Consider the following 21,665-nt stretch of genomic DNA (forward strand, 5'->3'; position numbering starts at 1 on the left):
TAGAACCTGTCCTTGAGCAATTGGAGGTCATTTCAAGGTAAACAGAGCTGGAAGAGGAGGGGAGCGTCAGAGTGAATCTATTTCAAGTGAGTTTCCTGTTAATGTTGGTTTATACTCCTCTGTAGCACAGTGTTTTTCCGTCTCCTGGACAGTAATGGCCCTCCTCAATTCACTTAAGACTTAAAGTATCCTGTTTTGACCTCTTCTCAGATCCTGTTCTCAAAAATGTCTTTCAACACAATGGCACGTCATCTCTTCTTGCCTCTCTACTTCTTCCCCTGACCACTGTTTTCCACTCATCCTCTTTTCCCCAAACTTCCTAAGATTTTGGCCATTTCTCCATCCCCCTCCCCTTCCGTCTTTCCCCACTTACCAAGACTGAGATTCTTTGCCCTTCCATAAATTCTCTTCCCAGAGGCATTTTGTTGCTGGTCCTGCCCACCCTTCCAGAGTGGTCATTGGGCTGGACACACCTTCCATCGATTTGGCTCCACGCACATTTCCAAGGCTGGCTTCCGTAGGCTGAACGCACAGAAAAGCTTCCGGAACTTCCTCCTCCTTCTTTCTCATCCACAAGCCCAGCCTCATGAGTTGTAAATGGTTACCTGCAACTTGCTTGGGTAGAGAGGGGGGGCTGTGGGTTCAGCTGCAGGGAGGGCAAGGGAAGGTCCGGGCAGGGACTCAGACCCTATCAGGCCTCTCCCCATCTTGTTCCTGCTTCTCTCAGAGGCACTTTCTCCATGAGACTAGAGCCCTGGAAGGGGTGGAGAGGAAGGGAGCATCTTCTCCCAGTTACAGCTAGACGGAGTCCTGGGGTCAGCCCAGTTTGGATCACAAACCCACTTGCACAGACAGAGAGGTGGACACCATTATAAAGGACCCCATCAGAACCACATGGTTCAAACGGACAAAAGGGATATTTCTCTCTTTTTTAAAAATGTGTGTTTATTCTTGACAGACAGGGAGACAGAGCACGGGCGGGGAGGGGCAGAGAGACAGAGGGAGACGCAGAATCCGAAGCAGGCTCCAGGCTCCGAGCTGTCAGCCCAGAGCTCAACGCAGGGCTCGAACTCACAAACCGTGAGATCATGACCTGGGCCTAAGTCTGACGTTTAACTGACTGAGCCACCCAGGCGCCCCCAGGCGGATATTTCTTCTAAAGAAGAGGACATACATCTCCAAGAAAAGGGGAGAGACTCCTAGGCAGACAAAACAGGAGGTGTCCACATTCTCCCATGTCTAGCCCACGGCCTGGCCTCCCTGTATATGAAGACTGATTCTTTAACAGGCAGACAGACCTTGAGAGACTGGCTGGGACCACTGGTTGTTCTTGCTGTCCCTCCTTGAGCAGCTGCTGCCCTCTGTAGCACAAGCCCAGAGTGCACTGGCTCCCGATTCCATCAGCCCCCAGCTCAAGGCATTCATTTCCAAGGCATCCTGGATGCTGCCAAACCTGATTTTTTTTTTTTTTTTCAGCAGCCAGTCTAACTGGAAGAAAGTTATTTTAGATGTTAAAATGTCAGATTTGGAAGGTCGGTTGTGTCAGAAAATGCCTCATTTGTGTACAAAGGATGGGCCCATGCTTCCCTCCAGGATGCTGCCTTTCCTTTTTTTTTTTTTAATTTTTTTTTTTTTTAACATTTATATTTGAGACAGAGAGAGACAGAGCATGAATGGGGGAGGGTCAGAGAGAGGGAGACACAGAATCCGAAACAGGCTCCAGGCTCCGAGCTGTCAGCACAGAGCCCGACGCGGGGCTCGAACCCACGGACCGCGAGATCGTGACCTGAGCTGAAGTCGGCTGCTTAACCGACTGAGCCACCCAGGCGCCCCAGGATGCTGCCTTTCAAAGAATCAGATTTTTTTTTTTTTTAAGAGCTAAGAGACCCCCGGAGGTCATCTATTCCAATCCCTTTATTTACAAAAGAGGCAACAAGCACAGAGAAGTTGAGCATTTTGCCCAGTTCGAACAGCTTGATAGTGGCATTGGCGATTAGGAATCTTAAAAACGAATCGACACTAAGGGTCTCCACCTGATGATGTTTGCACACACAAATAGGACGATGAAAATGATCTCGGACAGACCTGCCTCACTTTTTTTCTTTAGGTTTAAAGTTTAAGCCATAGATTTTTTTTTTTAAAGAAGTTCCTACTTTCTTTTTCTTTTTTTAACGTTTATTTATTTTTGAGACAGAGAGAGACAGAGCATGAACAGGGGAGGGGCAGAGAGAGAGGGAGACACAGAATCGGAAGAAGGCTCCAGGCTTTGAGCCATCAGCCCAGAGCCCGACGCGGGGCTCAAACTCACGGACCGCAAGATAGTGACCTAAGCTGAAGTCGGACGTTTAACCGACTGAGCCACCCAGGCGCCCCTTTAGATTTTTTTTTTAATTACATGAATACTGAATCTAATTTTTCTCATCTACAAAATGCTTTATCTTTACGTGCCTTTGATTTTCAGTGGGCAATGGATCTTAGCTTTACATTTCCCTGCCCTTTGCCTTCTACTTGGGAGTTCAGGGACATGGGAGCAAACACTTCAGGGCCCCAAGGGGATTGGGGCAGAAGAATTCTTTGTAAAAGAGTCGCTTCCGTCACTGGTCCACTCTTTCCGGTTTATCTAGTTTGGTCTTCACATGTGTCTTCCTTAAAGAGACACACTCCCCTGTATTTATCACGTTCAGTGTCATTTTTCTTCTTTAGTCTGTTCATAATTTTGATTCCATGTCCCAAACCAAAAGTCACTGGCCCAACTTGCAAGAGAAAGCAGTTATTGTGGATGAACAAGCAAAGCACTGGGCCCTGAGATGCTATTGTTACACACAAAAGCCCCTCTATGACTTTGTGAGAGTCAATCTCCCACATCACACAGCACGAGAAAAAGGGCACTCACTGTGCTCACGCTCTGTTTAACCCTCCCGAATTTGTAAACAACTGAAACATAACACAAACAAGTTTTTTTTTTTTTTTAGCTTGCTCGTGTTTTTAACTCAATAAACTGTTTGTTAATTAACTTCACGAGCTTTTCTTTTTAACCCCAGATTATGTCTGCATGAATGAACTCCACGGGCTGGTTTGAATCGGATGGTTTCTTTGAATACGGCTGATTTCTGTGTTTGTGCCTTGTAACAGTCAGGATGGGCGAGACTGCGGTGGAATAACAAAAAAACCCCCAAGTATCCATGGCTTACCAGAGTTTGTTTTCTGCTCAGGTTACATGTCTCGTGAGGATCTTGTTACAACAAGGATCTTACAACAAGATCCTCACGCAGAGATCCTGATGGAGGGAGGTTGCATCTTGTGACGAGCTTCCACACTCACCTCAGCAGGTGGCGAGAGCTCTGGAGGAACTTTCACCAGCAATCGAATGTTCCAGCCCGGAAGTGACATCTGTCACCTCCCTTTACAACTCATTGGTCTGAAATAGCCCTATGACCCCATGCAACCACTGGGCACTGTGCCACCAAGAGCGCCACACAGACCTCACCCCCCCTCCCCCAACACACACACACATCCCTCACAAGAATCCCATCTTTATACTGGGTCCAGGTAAATGCCTTTCTGGGGACAGCCCAGTGCCAAATCAATTGGTCAAACATTTAAGTACTAATTATGAGGAATTTCTAGTAGGTTTTTAGACAACCAAAGTCATAGAAATTCTTCACCTAATTTTATGGTATATAAGTTGTACCTCAATATTAAAAAAAAAAAAAATTCACCTGCTCCTCCCCGGGGTTGGTGGTGGTGGAGGGGAAGTCAGAGGGGTACGATGACATCTAGTGGGTAGAGGCCAGGGATGCTGCCATATACCCCACATGGCTCAGGACAGGCCCCACAGCAAATGCTCACATGGTCCAAAAGTGGATTCGCTGAGAAATCACACCTCCAGGTAGAAGGCACACAGGAGCATCCATGAGACAGCCTGTGGCCGAGCCTGGCATAGGGTGGTGACCAGATCCCACTTTTGATAACTAATTACAAGTGGCCTCAACTCTCCCAATATGAGTAGCCCTCCCTCTCCAGTGGTGACAACACAAAATGTCTCCAGACAGCGTCATAAGTCCCCAAGGGCAGAATCTCCCCCAGTAGGGAACCCTGATCAGAAACAACACCAACCTTTGTTAACAGCACCATTTCAGCTGTGCTGCAGAGGAACCCTGGGCCGGGAACTGTAAGACTTGCCTTTAAATCCAACTCTGCCTTGGGGCGCCTGGGTGGCTCAGTCGGTGAAGCATCCAACTTCGGCTCAGGTCATGATCTCGCAGTCCTGAGTTCCAGCCCCGTGTCGGGCTCTGTGCTGACAGCTCAGAGTCTGGAGCCTGCTTTGGGTTCTGTGTCTCCCTCTCTCTCGGCCCCTCCCCTGGCTCATACTCCGTCTCTCTCTCTCTCTCTCTCTCTCAAAAAAAAATAATAATTAAAAAAAATTAAAAATAAATAACTAAATCCAGCTCTACCTTTATATCACTCAGTGGCTTCCCTCTTGGGGCCCCAGCTTCCCTCTCTGTAAAATGAGAGGATTGATCAAGACAATTCCTAAAGTGGATTCAGAACTTCTAGAAGGCTCTAGGGTTTGGGTTCTGGAATTTTTCATTCCAGCATCGTTCCAGGCATAGCCTCACCCTCTCCCCCAAAACAATAGTGGGGGGATGATTTCAGCTGCACAGTAGCACTGTCCAGATGAAAAGAGGCGGGGGCCGTGGGGGACCGCAGAGCGTGGAAGGCCAGCAGCCAGTGGAGAAAGAGAAAGATGGGGAAACGCATCAGCAGTGGAGCTACGGGATGCATCAAAGTCATTTCCTGGGCTGACCCTGGGCTGATCCTGGGCTGACCCCATTAAAAAGCCACCTGGGACCCAAGGAATAGACAAGACGAGAAGGGGCTGGTAAAAGATTTTTGGAGAAGAAGTTAAGAGGATAAATAGCGAGCTCTGTACACAGAGAAAGGAGCAATGCACCTGAGTGGGAGGGAAGTGTGTGTGTTCGTGTGCGTGCACGCCCGTCTCTGCTGTATCCTTACTAATGGCAAGAGAAATTGGACAGTTTCAATTCAGCTTGAATCTGCCTGTAAGCTTTAAAGAAAATCATGATCACAGGATTATTAGATTTGCTGATCTCTTATTGGCCTCCTGACTCTTGTTCAGCTCCAATCAAGACAGGCATGAGACAAGGAAAGGGAGAGGGGTGCCCTCTGTTCCTTGCCAGCCACATTTCCTCCTGGTCCATCTCAGAATCCAATAAAGCCAGCAAAACTTGAAAGGGAGTGAGAGGTATTTAATAAACGGCTGTTCAGTCTGAACAATGATTCAGGGCTTTTAGAAAGCTGGAAGAAACAAGCCAGATGGCCTTTTTCACTCTAGATCCCCTAAAAAGGGCATATATATATATATATATATATATATATATATATATATATATATTTTTTTTTTTTTTTTTCTTTGTGTTAGGTTTGTACTTGTTTGGGTTTTTTGTTTGTGTTTTTTTTTTTTCCAGATGCATGAACAGTTTTTTGGATTGCGAATAAACTGAGCTCCCAGGCTGTCCTATATCCACAGTCAGCACCTGTTTCTTAGAAATATCTCACCCAGTTGTTCCTTTATCCATTCAGTCTGCCAGCCACTCACTCATCAGCTGTTTCTGAAGCACCTGCTGTGTGTCAAGTACTGTGTTATGGGCTGAGGGTACAGAAAGGAAGAGAATTCAGCCCTGGCCTCCCAGAGCACCGCACTCAGATAGACACAGGCATGTGCACAAGCAATCACACCCCAGTGTGGTCAATGGGACATCTGGGCAACACCTGGCCCTGAAAGGGAGGGCTCAGGGGAGCTAAGTCTTGAAGGACAAGTAAGAGTTATTTTTGCAGAGGGGCGCCTGGGTGGCTCAGTCGGTTAAGCGTCCAACTTCGGCTCAGGTCGTGATCTCGCGGTCCGTGAGTTCGAGCCCCGCGTCGGGCTCTGTGCTGACAGCTCAGAGCCTGGAGCCTATTTCAGATTCTGTGTCTCCCTCTCTCTGACCCTCCCCCATTCATGCTCTGTCTCTCTCTGTCTCAAAAATAAATAAAGGTTAAAAAAAATAAAAAAAAAAAAGAGTTATTTTTGCAGAGATGAGAGATGGATCCAGGCTCACGAAAGGCATAAAAGCAAGAGAAAGTGTGGTGATTCATTGAACCATAGAGAGTGTATTGTAATTGGACGGTAATGTTCAGACAGGAGATGGTCAGGCCACCCCACGTCTATGGTGCCCAGGAGCTCTGCCCTGGGCCTCTGTCCCCGGTTACCAAACTGTGGTTCCCATTACTCACTTTCCCATTATTCACGGTAGCTATGTTCTCGAAAGTCGCCATGCACACTGGACTAGCAAATATCAAGCCATACTGCCTGTAGGGGAAATACAGGCTTAGGATCTTACAGACCTCTGGTCACAATGTTCTCATCAGATGGATAACACGTACCCCGGTTTTACACGTGTCTCTGTTTTTTTTAATTTATTTTTTATTTTTTAACTTTTTATTATTTATTTATTTATTTATTTTTAACTTTGTTAACGTTTATTTTATTTTTGGGACAGAGAGAGACAGAGCATGAACGGGGGAGGGGCAGAGAGAGAGGGAGACACAGAATCGGAAGCAGGCTCCAGGCTCTGAGCCATCAGCCCAGAGCCCGACGCGGGGCTCAAACTCACAGACCGCGAGATAGTGACCTGAGCTGAAGTCGGACGTTTAACCGACTGCGCCACCCAGGCGCCCCTATTTTTTAACTTTTTAAAAATTTATTGTTGAGACACAGAGCACAAGTGGGGCAAGGGCAGAGAGAAAGAGACACAGAATCCAAAGCAGGCTCCAGGCTCTGAGCTGTCAGCACAGAGCCCGATGCGGGGCTCGAACCCACGAACCGTGAGATCGTGACCCAAGCCAAAGTCAGATGCTTAACCGGCTGAGCTGCCCAGGTGCTCCCATGTGTCTCTGTTTTAAAACACCTTATTTAATACATATGGATTCATTAATGTTGAGCTCATGGCCAACAGCTCATACCTGAATGATGCTTGCCTAACATACATAGTTTCTTGGTGAGGCACGTCACAGCCTTCCTGTGCTTACAAACACTAGACAACACTTCAGCGTCATGTTTGAGGGCCATTTTAAATGGCGAAATCACCAACAAGTAAACACAAAAATGCAAAAAGTGTGGCACCAGACTATGAAAAGACACTTGTTTACAGTGTGCGAGCTGGAAGGAGAAGGCAGAGCATTGCCTTGTTTGACCTCAGCTGGGAACGTGCCCAGTTGGGCCCATCACATTTTTTTGCCACTCTGCCCATGTCCGTGAATGACTGCAAAATGGCGCGACTATTGATTTTGGGGTTACAAATACATTCCAGAGAGTAGGCAAATTGACAAATCTGGAATCGTGAATAAGACGGATTGTCTGTATTTCCAAAACGTAAATACAGACCTCTAAATTCTTGGAACTGCCAATGACCACTTACTCAACAGAATATTTTGATTCTCTTCATTTTGATTTTTCCAGTAATACAGGAGAAAGGCATGAGCGAGTGTAGGGCTCTCTATCAATTTAAGACTAAAGATCTGGGAACTCATGTAAAGCAACATTACACTAGAGCAGTGTTTAGAACAGACCATCGTGTGTCATTCTAGAAGGGCAGCCTGTCAGAGGGTGACATTCTCTGATGCCAGGGAAACCAGACTACTTAACCTGCAGAATCATTCCCGACTGGAGCAAAGGAGAGTGTCTCAGAGCCCCAGAGGTCTTCTCTATTATGTCAACTGTCAGCAACCACGTTGTCTGTATTCATATATGGAGGAGCACCAGGAAATCACAGCATCGTTGGGCCCGTTGCTGTCAGGAATGCGACAGGCTTTGCCCAGCAATGTTTTAAGAACAGTCTGGGCAGCCTGGTGCTTCAGAATTTTCTGGAATGAAGTGATAAATACATTCCCAGGAACCCTGCCAGGGAGATTATTTATTTGAAATGCTAGACACAGGACTAATAGGTTTTACTTACTATTTTCAAATACAGGTAGTCTCTTATATAGGAAAAAAAAATGCTGTAGAAACAGTACCCTCAGTTTAATCTCCTAGCTGACCCACTGATGTCATCAGGGACTTTTCTTTATCATTAAAGAGTATATGTCATTATTTAGGATTTGATCTTTAAAGGATGTGTGCTACTAACTGCCTAGCTGATATTTAATGCCAATTTTTTTACATTTCCCCAATTAAAAATTTTTTTTTTATTTTAGGGGGAGAATGAGCATGTGCATGCAAGTGGGAGAGAGGGTCAGAGGGAGAGAGAGAGACAGAGACAGAGAGAGACAATCTTAAGCAGGCTCCATACTCAGCACAGAGCCTGACGTGGGGCCCGATCCCATGACCTTGGGATCATGACCTGAGCCAAAATCAGGAGTCGGACATTCAACAGACTGAGCCACCCAGGCCAGGTGCCCCTGCATTTCCCCAATTTTTTAAATGTAATTTAGTAGACAATAGATTTTATTTTTTCAAGTAAGTTTAGGTTCACAGCAAAACTGAGTAGAAATTACGGAGTTTCCATTTGCCCCCCATTTGCCCCAACACATGGCCTTGCTCACTATCAACATACGGCATCAGAGTGGTACCTTTGTCACACCCCACGAACCTAGTTGACACATCATTATCACCCAAGTCCACAGTCTACATTAGGATTCACTCTCCATGTTGTCCATTCTGTGAGCTTTGACAACCACACAATGATACGTACCTACCATCATAGGATCATAGAGAATAGTTCACGGTTTTAAAAATCCTCTGTGCTCTACTCTTCCCTGCCCCCCAACCCTGCCACCCACCCACCCACCCACCCACACAGCCACTGACCTTTTACTGTCTCCGTTGTTTGGCCTTTTCCAGAATGTCATATAGTTGGAATCAGTATGTAGCCTTTTCAAATTGGCTAACCCTGAATGTGTAAGATCAAAGTTAATAAGACACTTGCAAATTGCCATGCTGTGAGCGGCTTGAGGTCTTGGTCATAGGTGTCTTAGATGTTGAAAGCATGAATGGATGTGTCTCCAATTAAAAAAAAAAAAAAAGGCAAGCAGATTCTCCAATTAAAAAAAAAAAACTCAGAACACTAATAATAATCACTAGTAGTACTTAACAACTTAGTATTACTTGGGAAAAGAAATGATGATGATATTTTCTCTGAATAAAGAACAGCTTGTAAAACCTAAGGTACAAATGTCAAACTGTGTCTCTCTCCCTCTCCCTTTCTCCACAGATGATAGATGGAGAAAGGCAGAGGGAGAATGAGATTTGATTCAGATCTTAAAATCCTAACTATATCCTCCATAGAGTGGGAACTTTCCAAATGATGGCATGGTTTAAGTGAAAGGAATTTCTGCTCAGCTTTTTCAAGTTTTGTGTTTGGCGTCCTCTCTGAGCATTCCCCAAATTACCTGACACTCCCCTAGGGCTGGGTTATCCAGAGTGTCTGAGCAAAGCCAAATATAAGGAGAGGATGAGCTCACGGATCCGTTATGCCCTGTCCCTATTTCTAGCCCCCAGAATCATCTTTGCTTTTTTGACAATAGAGCTGCACTGCTGAGTCATGTGTAACCTACACCTTCGTCTGAAGTTCCTCCTGCTTCCTGCCGGAACCCCGGGGAGCATAGCAAGGAGCCATGGCCTCAGCAAGGAAATGGAGGGAAGGAGAGGTGATTAGAGGCATTTGGGAAATATAAAGACAGATAGGAAAACTTGAGCCTAAACAGTAAGTGGTGAGAGGTACGTCCAGAGCAATTAAAACATGGATCTGCCTCACTTTACATAACTAAGGTGTTTATAAATTTACATGTAAATCAACCTGCATTCTAACTGCAACTGGGGGAACTGACATTTAGGCAAATCTGGTGATGGTGCCTTCTGTACTGTGATGTATTTGTCTGTCAATATCCACTTTCCAATTTAGCTGTAGTATATTGATAGTTCCCTATGTTGGCTTTGAGAGAGGACTGTAGGTGTCTCAACAAAACACCTCGCCTAGCAGACAATTAGGCAGGACAAATACATTTGAGGCTGGGTATATAGCCCATGAATCTGGGCCTTTGGCTTTATATCGAAAATAAAGACACGTTGGTCTTGAAAGCTGTCACATGTCTCAAAAGCAAATGTCTTGTTATAAAAAATGTTTTCGGGGGGTTCCTGGGTGGCTCAGTCGGTTAAGCATCGACTCAGGTCATGACCTCAGGGTTCATGAGTTTGTGCTGTCAGCACAGAGCCTGCTTCATATCTTCTGTCCCCCTCTCTCAGTCCCTCCCCCACGCATGTTCTCTCTCTCTCTCTTTCTCTCTCTCTCTCTCTCTCTCTCTCTCAAAAATAAATAAAAACACAGGGTGCCTGAGTGGCTCAGCCAGCTAAGCGATTAAGTGTCTGACTTTGGCTCAGGTCATGATCTCGTTGTTTGTGAGTTTGAGCCCTGCTTCCGGCTCTGTGCTGACAGCTTGGAACCTGGAGCCTGCTTCAGATTCTGTGTCTCCCTCTCTCTGCCCCTCCTCCGCTGGCACTCTGTCTCTCACTCTCTCTCAAAAATAAAATGAACATTAAAAAAATATTTTTAATAAGCAAAAACATTAAAAAACATTTAAAAAATAAAAATAAAAATGTTTTCAGGACACTATTTCAAAAAGAAAGAATGGGTTGCTCATTCAGAGGAATTACCAAGTGAGATGGCCTCCTTGCATTATTGTGGTTATTAATTGATACCCCCTCCTCCCCCTGGAGCTGATATTAATCGGCTCACAAGGCCCTCTCTAATAAAGACTACATTTCCCAGGCTCACCGGCAGCTTTGCAAGGCCATGTGAAAATCCCGGCCTGCAGGATGTTAACGAGAATGTCATATGTGACTTGCAGAAAATATCCTCAAAGGATAGAGATGTTCTCATCTTTATTTCTTCCTCCTTTCTGGGGATGTGATGTTTGGAGTTTAAGCAGCCATTTTGGACTCTGGGGGAGTGAAGGGTTTCAGGACAGCTCCCGCTCCCACTCCATCCCCAAATGTGCCACTTTGGCATATGGATTATTTTGAGCTGAAGGCACTTGAGACCCTGTAGGCTCAAGAGAAACGTTTTATCCTCCCTTACCTACATAGAAGAATCTAAATTGGGGTTCTTTCCCAGAATAGGGGTTATTAGCAGAGATAAATTGTATCTGAGTGACCCATCTGTAATGGCAGGGCAAACATCTAATTACCAAATATCTGCTCTTATTGTCCTGTGAAGTGCTTTTCTTTCCTCTGAAACCCCAGACCCCCTACCCCTTTCTGTTTAGTTCAGAATGACATATATACCTCATTTTACCTGACCTGTCTTGGGAACTTCCATGTCTACCTGGATTCCCCACATGCATGTAAATTGATATTCTGCTGTTAATCTGTCTCATGTCAAGTTGATTCTTAGTCCAGCTAAAAGGACCTTTGAGGTGACAGGAATTTTGCTGCCCAAAAGGAGTGTGCTAAGGATGATAGAGAAACCAAACCGATGGACATGGGCTCCAGGAAGGTTTTAGAATTTTTTTTTTTTAAGTTTATGTATTTATTTATTTTGAGAGAGAGTGTGAGCACGAGTGGGAATGGGCAGAAAGAGAGGGAGAGAGAGAATCCTAAGCAGGATCCGCACGGTCAGCATAGAGCCCAGCGAGGGGCTCAATCTCACCAACAGTGAGACCATGACCTGAGACTAAATCAAGAGTCATCAAGAGCTGGACGCTTAACTGGCTGAGCCACCCAGGGACCCAAGGTCTTGGAACTTCTAAATCAGCCTTTGACTCCTCTTTGTGGACTTCCATGTAAGAGAGAAATAAAATTTTCTCTTATTTAAACCACTGTTGTGCTGCATTTTTTTGTCCGAGCTAAATCTCAGACTGACCCAGTCATAAAGAAAATGATCATTTCATCTCATTGTAGACTTTATTTAATTCAATTAAATGGACTTATTAAGCCCCTCTCTACATAGAAAAAGAAGATAGGGGTTGTTAGCTTGAAAGGGGAAAAGCTCGTCTTTATTTTTACAACCTTTACTGGAATTTTAACATATCAGTACTGAATGTAGTATTAACAGTACCTGCGACTTTGTCATTAATAGATATATATTTTTTAATTATTTATTTTTGAGAGAGAGAGAGAGAGAGAGAGATACAGAGCACAAGTAGGGTAGGGGCAGAGAGACAGGGAAACATAGAATCGGAAGCAGGCCCCAGGCTCTGAGCTGTCAGTGCAGAGCCCAACGCAGGGCTTGAACCCTCGAATGGTGAGATCACAACCTGAGCCAAAGTCAGATGCTTAACCGACTGAGCCACCCAGGTGCCCCGATAGAAAGATATCCAATGATGCCTTCTCTCTTTGGAACTTAATTTGAAATTTGGCTGTCATCTTTCTCTAGTTATCTACTACCTACCACAAGGTCCGCTGACATAGTCACATGTGTGAGAATCTTATGATAGACCAAGTTCAGGTTCTTTTCCCAAGGGTCTTTTTCATCCCGAATATAAGTCAAGATGTGCATGGCAGAAACTTCCACCCTAATCCTTTCTCTTCTTCTTGGGTACACAACTCTTCTACATTTGTTGGTGTGCCTTGCAGCTAGGGGTGGCCACGTGATTAAATTACAACACTGTGATTAGACGCTAAATTACAAATGTGATTAGACGCTATGTCCAGCCTCTAAGACAGCCAGTGTGCTTCCTCCATTTGCTCCTTCTCCTTCTGCCAACTGGACCCAGCACACCATGACCCAGCCTCAAGCCACACAACAAGACTCTAAGGAATGGCAGAGACTCAAGATGCAGGGAGTCTGGGTTCCTGGGCCTCATGTGGAGAAGGCCACCCACCGACCTGAAACACTGCCCCCTAGGCTGCGAGGGAAGTGCTGTTTGAGCCATTACATTCTGGGGTCTGTTTATCACAACAGTTTAGCCTACCTTGACTGAAATAGTATATGAATAGATTCGGTAGCAGACTGCCAAAATTCTTTTTTTTTTTTTTTAAATTTTTTTTTCAACGTTTATTTATTTTTGGGACAGAGAGAGACAGAGCATGAACGGGCGAGGGGCAGAGAGAGAGGGAGACACAGAATCGGAAACAGGCTCCAGGCTCTGAGCCATCAGCCCAGAGCCCGACGCGGGGCTCGAACTCCCGGACCGCGAGATCGTGACCTGGCTGAAGTCGGACGCTTAACCGACTGTGCCACCCAGGCGCCCCCAGACTGCCAAAATTCTATGCGTATCTGGAGCTCAGTTCCAGTCCCACGTGGGACACTATTACACAAAGAAATTGAAGTCCAGAGAAGTTAATGAATTTACCTAAATCATACAAGATGGCTAAGATTAGGACCTAACTCTTCTGAAACCTAATCCCTATGTCATTCCACCTTCTATGGTTCTGTAGGGTGGGCATAGAATGCTGAATGTGGCCATGAGATTTCTTTTTTGTTGTTGTTAGGTTTATTTATTTATTTATTTATTTATTTATTTCTGAGAGAGAGAGAGAGAGAGAGAGAGAGAGAGACAGAGTGCATGAGCAGGGGAGGGGCAGAGACAATCCCAAGCAGGCTCTGCACTGTCAGCGGGGAGCCCAATGTGGGGCTCAACCCCACGAACCATGAGCTCGGCACCCAAGCTGAAATCAAGAGTCAGACGCTCGATGGACTGAGCCACCCAGGTCCCCTGTGGCCATGAGATTTCTATTTCAGCAAGAGGGAAGGGCAGGGAGAAAGGGACGGGATGTATTTCTTGGCCTGAATTAGTCAGCCATTAGCTACCTATGGTGATTAAATTACCTGGAAAGAATACCGACTCCACATCATATACAGTTAAATGACAGAATGACAGATCTGTTTAGGGTTGTTTTGAGCACTCATTACTTCGGTTCAACGTAGACAAATGTGATCATTCAGTATCTTGGCACCACAGTGTCATCAGGCCCCTGTCAGTTCACAATTACCTAAATCTTAAAGGAAACAGGAAATTTGAGTGAGGATGACTGTTAATTTGACTGTTACATTTTATTTTACGTATAGAAATAAAATCATGTGTAGCAAAAGCATTGATAACGAACATGATGATAAAATGGCCACTATTTGTTGGCTCTGCATGTGGAACTTTACCCATATGCACACACACACACACACACACTGTGTAAGAATATATATATATATATATATATATATATATATATATATAAATTATATAGATTTTTATAAAGAAATGTATATATAAGAGTATATATTCTCATTAAAAATTTTTTTTAATGTTTAATTTTTTATTTTTGAAAGAGAGAGACAGAACATGAGCAGGGGAGGGGCAGAGGGAGAGGGAGACACAGAATTCGAAGTAGGGTCCACAGTCTGAGCTGTCAGTATGGAGCCCAATGCGGGCCTCGAACTCACAAACTGTGAGATCATGACCTGAGCCGAAGTCAGTCGCTTAACCGACAGAGCCACCCAGGTGCCCCTATATATATAGATTCTCATTGAATTTCTGTATCATCAGCTTTGCTGTGATGACAGGTCTCAAAATCTCAGTGATTCACACGATAAATGTGCATTTCTTACTCATGTTATATGTACTTCCTTGTGTGTTTTTTCCATTCTGGGACCTAGGCTGAAGGTGCAGCTCTACAGGACATGCCATTCTGGTGGTGAAAGAAAGAGCAAAAGTAGTAGAAAGTTGCAATGACTCTTAAAGCTTCTTCTGGGACAAATTTACATAATGTCCATTAATTCTAGTAGCCAAAAACCATCAAATGGCCGAGTCAAACATCAATGGGGAAATAGAAGGCAGAGGCAGTGCAGATCACACAGTAACAGGTAAGGACATATAATAAACCCCATACAGGAAAAAGGGAAAGAAAACAATTGGCGACAATAACACAACTTCAGTGCTACAAGAGAGCTATTAATTCCACTCCCCTCTTCACTTTGGGAAAGATGAGTAACTCTTCTAAGCTCCTTCTAGGGGTTGGAAATATCCCTTACAGTTAGGGTGACTAAGGGAGGCTTTGGTAAAATTTGAGCTAAGGTTTGAAGGTTACCTAGGACATTGGGGGCGGGGTGGGGAGAAAGGGGAGGGGAGAAAGAGCAAGGACTTTGTTAGGCAAAGGAAAACCCCAGAGTAGAGGTGGGGAAATGCCAAACAAGATCTGTTTGCCACAGAGTAAAGAAAACTGGAGAGACATGGGCTCCTTGAATAATGGGAATTGAAGGCTAAGGAGTTTAATTTCATTTAGGGGGCAGTTAGAAAACTTTAGATATTTTTGAGCAAGAGAGCACCATGATTGAAATGATTGCTTTTAAAGACTGATCTGATTAGGGGGTGCAGGGTGGGCTATACAGGGAGAAACAGAGCAGGGAGACCAGTAAGGTGACTACATTTCCAGAAACAAAGTAGCAGCGTTGAACTAGGATGGTAGCAGTTGCAACAACAAAAAGGTCAGTTCTGGAGACTCAGAACCAGTGGTTTAAGAAATTAGCGCCCCCCCCCCCATCATCTACCAGTGCTCCTAATAACAACATATTAATCTTGTGTGAATAAAGCATTTTTAACAGCCTACTTTTTGTATTAATGTGTAATATACACTATTGGGCTTTTAAGAAGAAAATATAAGTGCTATGTGAATTAAAGCTTCAAGACAAGTTCCCATACCCCTAGTACAAGATGGTTGTCACCCAAGCCCCGAACATATAAAGCCCCCCTCTGCCGGGGAAGGGGGGGCGTTAAATTAAATGTTGGATAGACCAAATAAGGCCAAACAAAGTCGGGGGACTGGGGGACCGGATGAATAAAAGCCACTGGTCAGTTTCAATTTGAGGTGTGCTATCCAGGTGAGAGTCTCCAGCAGGCATTTGGGAAATTCAGACCCTAAGCTCTACTTACAGTATAATGGTGTTCCAACAAACAAGATAAAAATAACTGTGTATGTGAAAATGCTTTGCAACGTGGTAAGCGCCATTGGAAACTTCATCTAATTTAAAATTTTATTCTAGGATCCAGGTTATGTAAATAATAGACTTGAGTACTCCTTATTTAAAAAAAAAAAAAACCCAACACTACTGTATTACAACTACATTAGCCTGTTTAAAATTTTTTTAATGTTTATAATTTATTTTTGAGAGGCACAGAGACAGAGCATGAGCGGGGGAGGGGCAGAGAGGCAGACACACAGAATCCGAAGCAGGCTCCAGGCTGAATTAGCCTGTTTAAAATGGATTTACTAGGAATTCACGTTGGTCAGTAACAAAAAAGGCGGAAAGAAGGCAGGTAGAAAGGAAGCGGACTCAGGGAAACAAATCTCCAACGAGGGAGACCATTTCAGGGAAACTCGGGGGGTCGGAATGCCCGGCCAGAGAAAAGCAGGGCGAGCCCAGGGGGAGGCCTTGAGGTCCAGGCTGGACGGACTGGGGAGCTACGTGGAAACACGCCCAGGACATTTCTGAAATAGGACATCACCCCCCCCCCCCCCGGGACAGGAAGAATAAGGGGCAGCGGATCTGGGGACGGAGCACCAGCCCCTTGGCGAACCCAGGGGGCAACCGAGTGACTCTCCCAAGGGCGGAGACCCCCTCAGACAAGACAAAGGCTCCAGCCGCGGGAGGAGACCCAAGGTGCGCGTGCGCCACAGAACGCGCGTGCGCTTGGCGGCCAGCGCCGCGGCCCGAGGTGCGGGGGGGGAAGGGAGACAAGGGAAGGGAGGCGTCAACAGGAGTGAGCCAGGCGGCGGGGGAGGGCCGAGTGGTGGGGCGCTCTCGCGCGCCCACTGGTGGCCGGAGGAGAGAACGCCCACGGAGCGCTCGATGCCCACCCCTCCCTTGGGGAGGCTCGCGCTCCCGCTGCTCGCGCCTGCGCCGCCCGTCGGCCTCGGGAGCGCGCCCTCTCCCTGGTGCGCGCGCTCGCAACCTCCGCCACCCACCAGCTCCGGCACCAGCAGCAGCAGCGCCGCCGCCGCCGCCGCCCACCTTCTGCCGCGGCCACCACAGCCACTTTCTCCTCTCTTTCCTCTACTGTCCTCGCCCTCTGTCGACTATCAGGTAAGCGCGTAGCTCCTAAATCTGCCTCCCCGTCCGCCCCCTTGCATCCCCATGCTGCCAGCTCCTCGCCCCCTGCGCAGAGATGGGTTTCATGAGGTAAGCATAGGTCCGAGGCAACAGCGGGGGCCCCTCCTTGCGCCCTGTGCGCCCTGGAGCTGGGACCGGGGCGTCTTGGAAAGAGGACCCATGCAAGGGATGCACCTACGCGTGTGTGTGTGTGTGTGTGTGTGTGTGTGTGTGTGTGTATGCGTGTGTATGTGTGCTGAGGGGGGTGTCCATGCGACAGCCGGCAGAGGTTGAGCGCGAAGGGTGGGGCGCGGATGGTGGTGACCTGGGGGAGGGGGCTGCTGTGCACTCTGGATCGTCACCTTTTGCCGCAATGGGCGTGTGTCTATGTGTGTGTGTGTGTTGGGGGTGTCCAATGACGACCCCCGAAACCGAACCTGTAATCCAATTTCTCTGCTTCGGTTTGCTATAAGCCCTTCAGGAAGGTATGGATCCGGTTCTAGAAAAGATGACTCCCTGCCTGCCCCTCCCTACACCTCCCCGGCAGCAATTCCATTGGGGCTTTCGCTGCCCCTGATTTAAGGCGGTGGCCCACCCCCCCCCCGTTTTCCTCCTTCAAAAACCCGCAGGGGACATTTGGGGGCTGGGAGTGGAATCGGGGAGATGGGGAGGGGTCCAGGCGCTGTCACTTTAGTCGCCCTTCCCCCTGCGCGCTCCTGGCACCGAGACGCGAGCAGCGCCGTGCCCGAGAGAAGGTAGTGCGCGGATCCCGATGTGGAGGCTCGGAAAGGCGAAAGGCTGGAGTCACCTGGCCTTGCAATGTGGAAAGACTCGGCATCGGCGGATCCCCGCTCGCTCGCGCTAGCAGCCGCAGCCCCGCACAGACGCGCGCGGGGGCTGCAGGTGCATTTCGGGGCGGGCCCCTTTCTCTGCGCTCTGCGCCTGGCGTCCAGCGTGTGCGCTCCCTGTCGGAGGCGCGGGGCTGGCGCGCAGGGCTCGCCCCTCACTGCGGCAGTGGGTGTGGACCCGGGTGGGCAAGGAGGGGGGAGGAGTAGGCTGTGCCTCCTCCCACTCCCACCCCTGCTTTTTTTCCCCTCCAAACGCGAGGTGCCATCTTTTTGCGGCGTGTCACGTCTTTACGGTTCCGTGCCAAGCCGGGTGGCTGGGCTTTGGAGGACAGGGCGAGGACTGTAATTAAAGGGGGAGAGGGGTCATCAGAGCTGGAATCTTGGTGTTTTGCTGTGGGCTTGAGCTCTGGGGGCGTTCACCCGGAATCTTTCTCGGGGACTAGCTGCTTTGTTTGTAGGGCTTACGTGATCTGCGTTGCCAGCCCTAGTTTTTTGGCTCTTATCGATGAGGGTGTTTAACCAAGGCTCCCGCCCCTCCCCCTATTTTCCGCCCCTCATTTTCGAGCCCTTTGTTAGATCTCGGGCTTGCTGGGGTCAAGGAACTCGAGTCACAGCCCCGAGGGCATGCCTGGAACGGGCGTGACCCCGCGCGGCCCCCTCCTGGAGCCGGGCCGCGCGCCAGGAAGCGTCCACCGAGCCGAGGGGCTGGGATTGGAGGTCTCCGAGATCTCTGCGGGTGGCCGCGGGGGGACCCTCTGCGGGGTCCCTACACCCCAAGAGGCCTGGGAGGGGCCACACTCCACCAGGCTGCCCACCAAGGGGCACCGGCGACACTCAGGAGGTGGCGGGGACAGCGCGCAGTCGGAGACCCTCTCCGCTTCATGCCCTGTTGCTTCTCACGCGGGAGAATGTGAGGAGGGGGCAAAAGGGTTCGTCGGGTGCTTCGGGCCACACCCATTTTTTCCAGAGGTGACTGGGGGAAGGGGGCACGGAGGGGAGGTTGCTATGGAAACCACACGCGTCCCGAGAAAGGACCCTGGGGCGTGGCCCCGCCCCTTCCCAGCAGAGATTGAGAACCCTAGGGACTGGCGAGGCCGCGGCCCCTCCATCTTCCGGAGGCGGCAGGAGGGAGACCCCCTCCCCTCGACACACACACACACAACCCTGACTGAGCCGGTGGCTCTTCCTCATTGGCCTCCGGCGGCCGCAGCCACCCAAATCAGCGTCCCTCATGTATTTTTTATTATTGTGGCCGAATATTATTTTGGAAACGTGCGAGATTTTAACTTAAAAGCCCGAGTTCACCGCGACCCTTGAAACGAAGCGGGGGAGTGGGGAGCGGGAAAGGGGAGCACGGGCCTCCGGCAAAGGAGTCCGAGCCTCGCTCTCCTGCGAAGAGCCTCGTCCGCCCGGTTTTCTGGTTAATTCTATCGCTGAAAACTGATGCGGGGGCGCAGTTCCGAGAGGGATGAGCATCTCTGAAACCGAATCATCCACACGAGCTGCACAGATTGATCTGAATGTCCTGGAAATGGCCCGGCTCAGGGTCGAGAGTCCACCTGGGGCCAGGCCGAACCTTCCCGCTGTGGCGTCGGAGATCGGAGCCCGGGTAGTGCCCGGCCTCCCTGCAGAGTTGGGTCCGCCCCGGGCGGGTTGCAGTAGAGGCTCAAGGATCGCTTCCAGGCTCTTCTCGGCTCGCCCCCCTCCACCTCCTCCACCCCCGCTAACTTAGAGCTGGGCTCGGAATTCTGGTTGTTTGCAGAGCGAGGGTCTCGTAGCCGCCCTGAGAACTGGTAGTCCATGGCCAAGGTTGCCCAGGGCGGACCCCGGGCGGAGAGGTCGCCTCCTGTCGGTTGGGGGAAAGGGAGCTTTGCGGGGAGCGAGCACATTTAGCTCAATGCTTAGGAACAAAGCGCAGTCCAGACGTCCGTGATTTTGCTCCATTTTGAAATGTGTTGGCGCTTTGGTGGGGCTGTCGGTAGGCAAGGCCTGGGGGGCTGCTAACGGAGGAAATATCGGGGCCAGGGGCTGGGTGTTCATGCGCAGATCGGGAAACACCATCCCAGCTCTGAGCGCGGCTCTGAGCGTGCTTGAACTAAACGGCTTCCCCACCCCGGGATCTCAAGGGATGCAGCATGTGTGCCCACGCTGCGACAGGAAATGTCCATGCACCGATCCGAGGGCCATCGACTCCTGTCCCCAATCCCCATCCGGCGGGAGCTCCTTTACGTCCCGGGAGACCTCACTTAGCCTCTGGCACCCAGGAACCTTCAGGCCCCGGCTCCAGCTGGGCTGAGTTGGGATGGATGATGGAACCTGCGACAGCGGCCTGGCTCTCCAAGCCACCTTGCCTGTGCTCAAGCGGGTGGTTTTTGTTTTTTGTTTTTTGTTTTTTGTTTTTTTATCCCCATCCCTTCAAATGACATGTCCATAATTAATTAAGGTATTATTTTGCATTTTATGATGCTGCTTAGGTTTGCTAGGGAAGAATTGCTTATCCATTCCTCCATCCCCAAACTGTCTCTCTAAACAATAAACAAATTACCACCCCACCCCACCCCCATCCCAGTGCCTGGTCTGGAGTGACTCCTGGAGCTGATCAATTCCTTGATCAGTAGTTGCTTCTGTAACGGGTTGTGTTTACTGCAGTAACCTGGCTTGACTCTTGGGGTTGCCTTTGGATAGTTTGCAGGAGAGTTTTGTTGGCTTTGCTGTTTTTTGGACGAGTGACAGTCCATGACTGTGTGTGCCTGCCCTACACAGACCTCGTCTGCACCTGCCCTTGATGGAAGGGCGTGGCTTTTAACTGGTTTCTGGTATTAGGCTCAGCATCCTTGACAGGAACAAAAGAAATGGATTATTCCCATAAATTGCAAGAAGAAAACTTAGAATCAGTTAAACTGAGAAGGGTCAGATCTATTCCATTTGGAGAAGAGCTCCTTCTACTGAACATGACCTTTGACCCCCATGCCCTTTGAGGGCAGTGCCAGCCTGGAGGTATGACAGGATTGTGGTGCCCTTTGTTTAGGTTGGATTTCCTTTCTGCCCTTTTAACATCAGTTCATGAAGCCCATTTGTTGACCACTTTAAGAAATTGTGTTTTATTCCCCCTTCCTTCAGCATTTATGTATATGGTCTGAGTGGCTTCACAGCTTGTGTGTGTGAAAGGATGTTAGTTTTCTAGTGAAACGTGTAATAGTTTTCCAACTAGATAGTTTTGTCCTTACTCCACCTTGAAAAAAGAATCACTCAAAAACAAATAAAAACATGCCCAGGGGCTTAATACAGTGCTGGACATCCAATAGGTATTTGGTCCATACCCATGTAACAAATCAATGGGTAAAATGGGAAAATGCAGGTCAAAAAGGTGGCAAAGAGAAAGTAGAATGGGAGGGGGGTGCCTATTCAAGGTCATGGCATCAGGAAGGTTTGGGAACAAATCCAGTCCAGTTTGTCCCTTGCTCAGTGTCCAAATGGCACCCCTCAACCTGCTTCTGCCCTTTGGTGCACCTCCACACCCTCCCTCCCCTGCTTCCGAGCCACCCCCCTTCTCGGTACAGCACTTCCCGGCTCATGTCACCCTCGTTGTCCAGAAGAGTGCTGAAGAGGGAGGGAGGGAGAGAAACCACACAATACTGCCCTGCCATCTCTGGGACTGTAGGTGCTCCCGGTACCCGAGGTCAGAAGGACGGAGGTGGGAAACCCCATCGGCCTCTGCCGCTCCCCGTCCTCCCACCCA

General features: G+C 48.3%; 1 protein-coding gene across 17 annotated transcripts in view; it reads left to right on the forward strand.

The window, feature by feature from the left end:
• Nucleotides 1–16,934: 16,934 nt before the first annotated feature.
• Nucleotides 16,935–21,665, forward strand: part of MAPT (microtubule associated protein tau) — a 101,044-nt gene continuing 96,313 nt past the window's right edge. For all 17 annotated transcript variants that reach the window (XM_086687608.1, XM_086687612.1, XM_086687609.1 and 14 more), the window contains exon 1: nucleotides 16,935–17,072. The gene's annotated coding sequence lies outside the window, so the exon portion shown is untranslated. The remainder of the gene's footprint in view (nucleotides 17,073–21,665) is intronic.

Source organism: Puma concolor, chromosome E1 (assembly GCF_028749965.1).
Source record: "Puma concolor isolate L17-30 chromosome E1, mPumCon1.1.hap2, whole genome shotgun sequence".
Classification (NCBI taxonomy): Eukaryota; Metazoa; Chordata; class Mammalia; order Carnivora; family Felidae; genus Puma; species Puma concolor.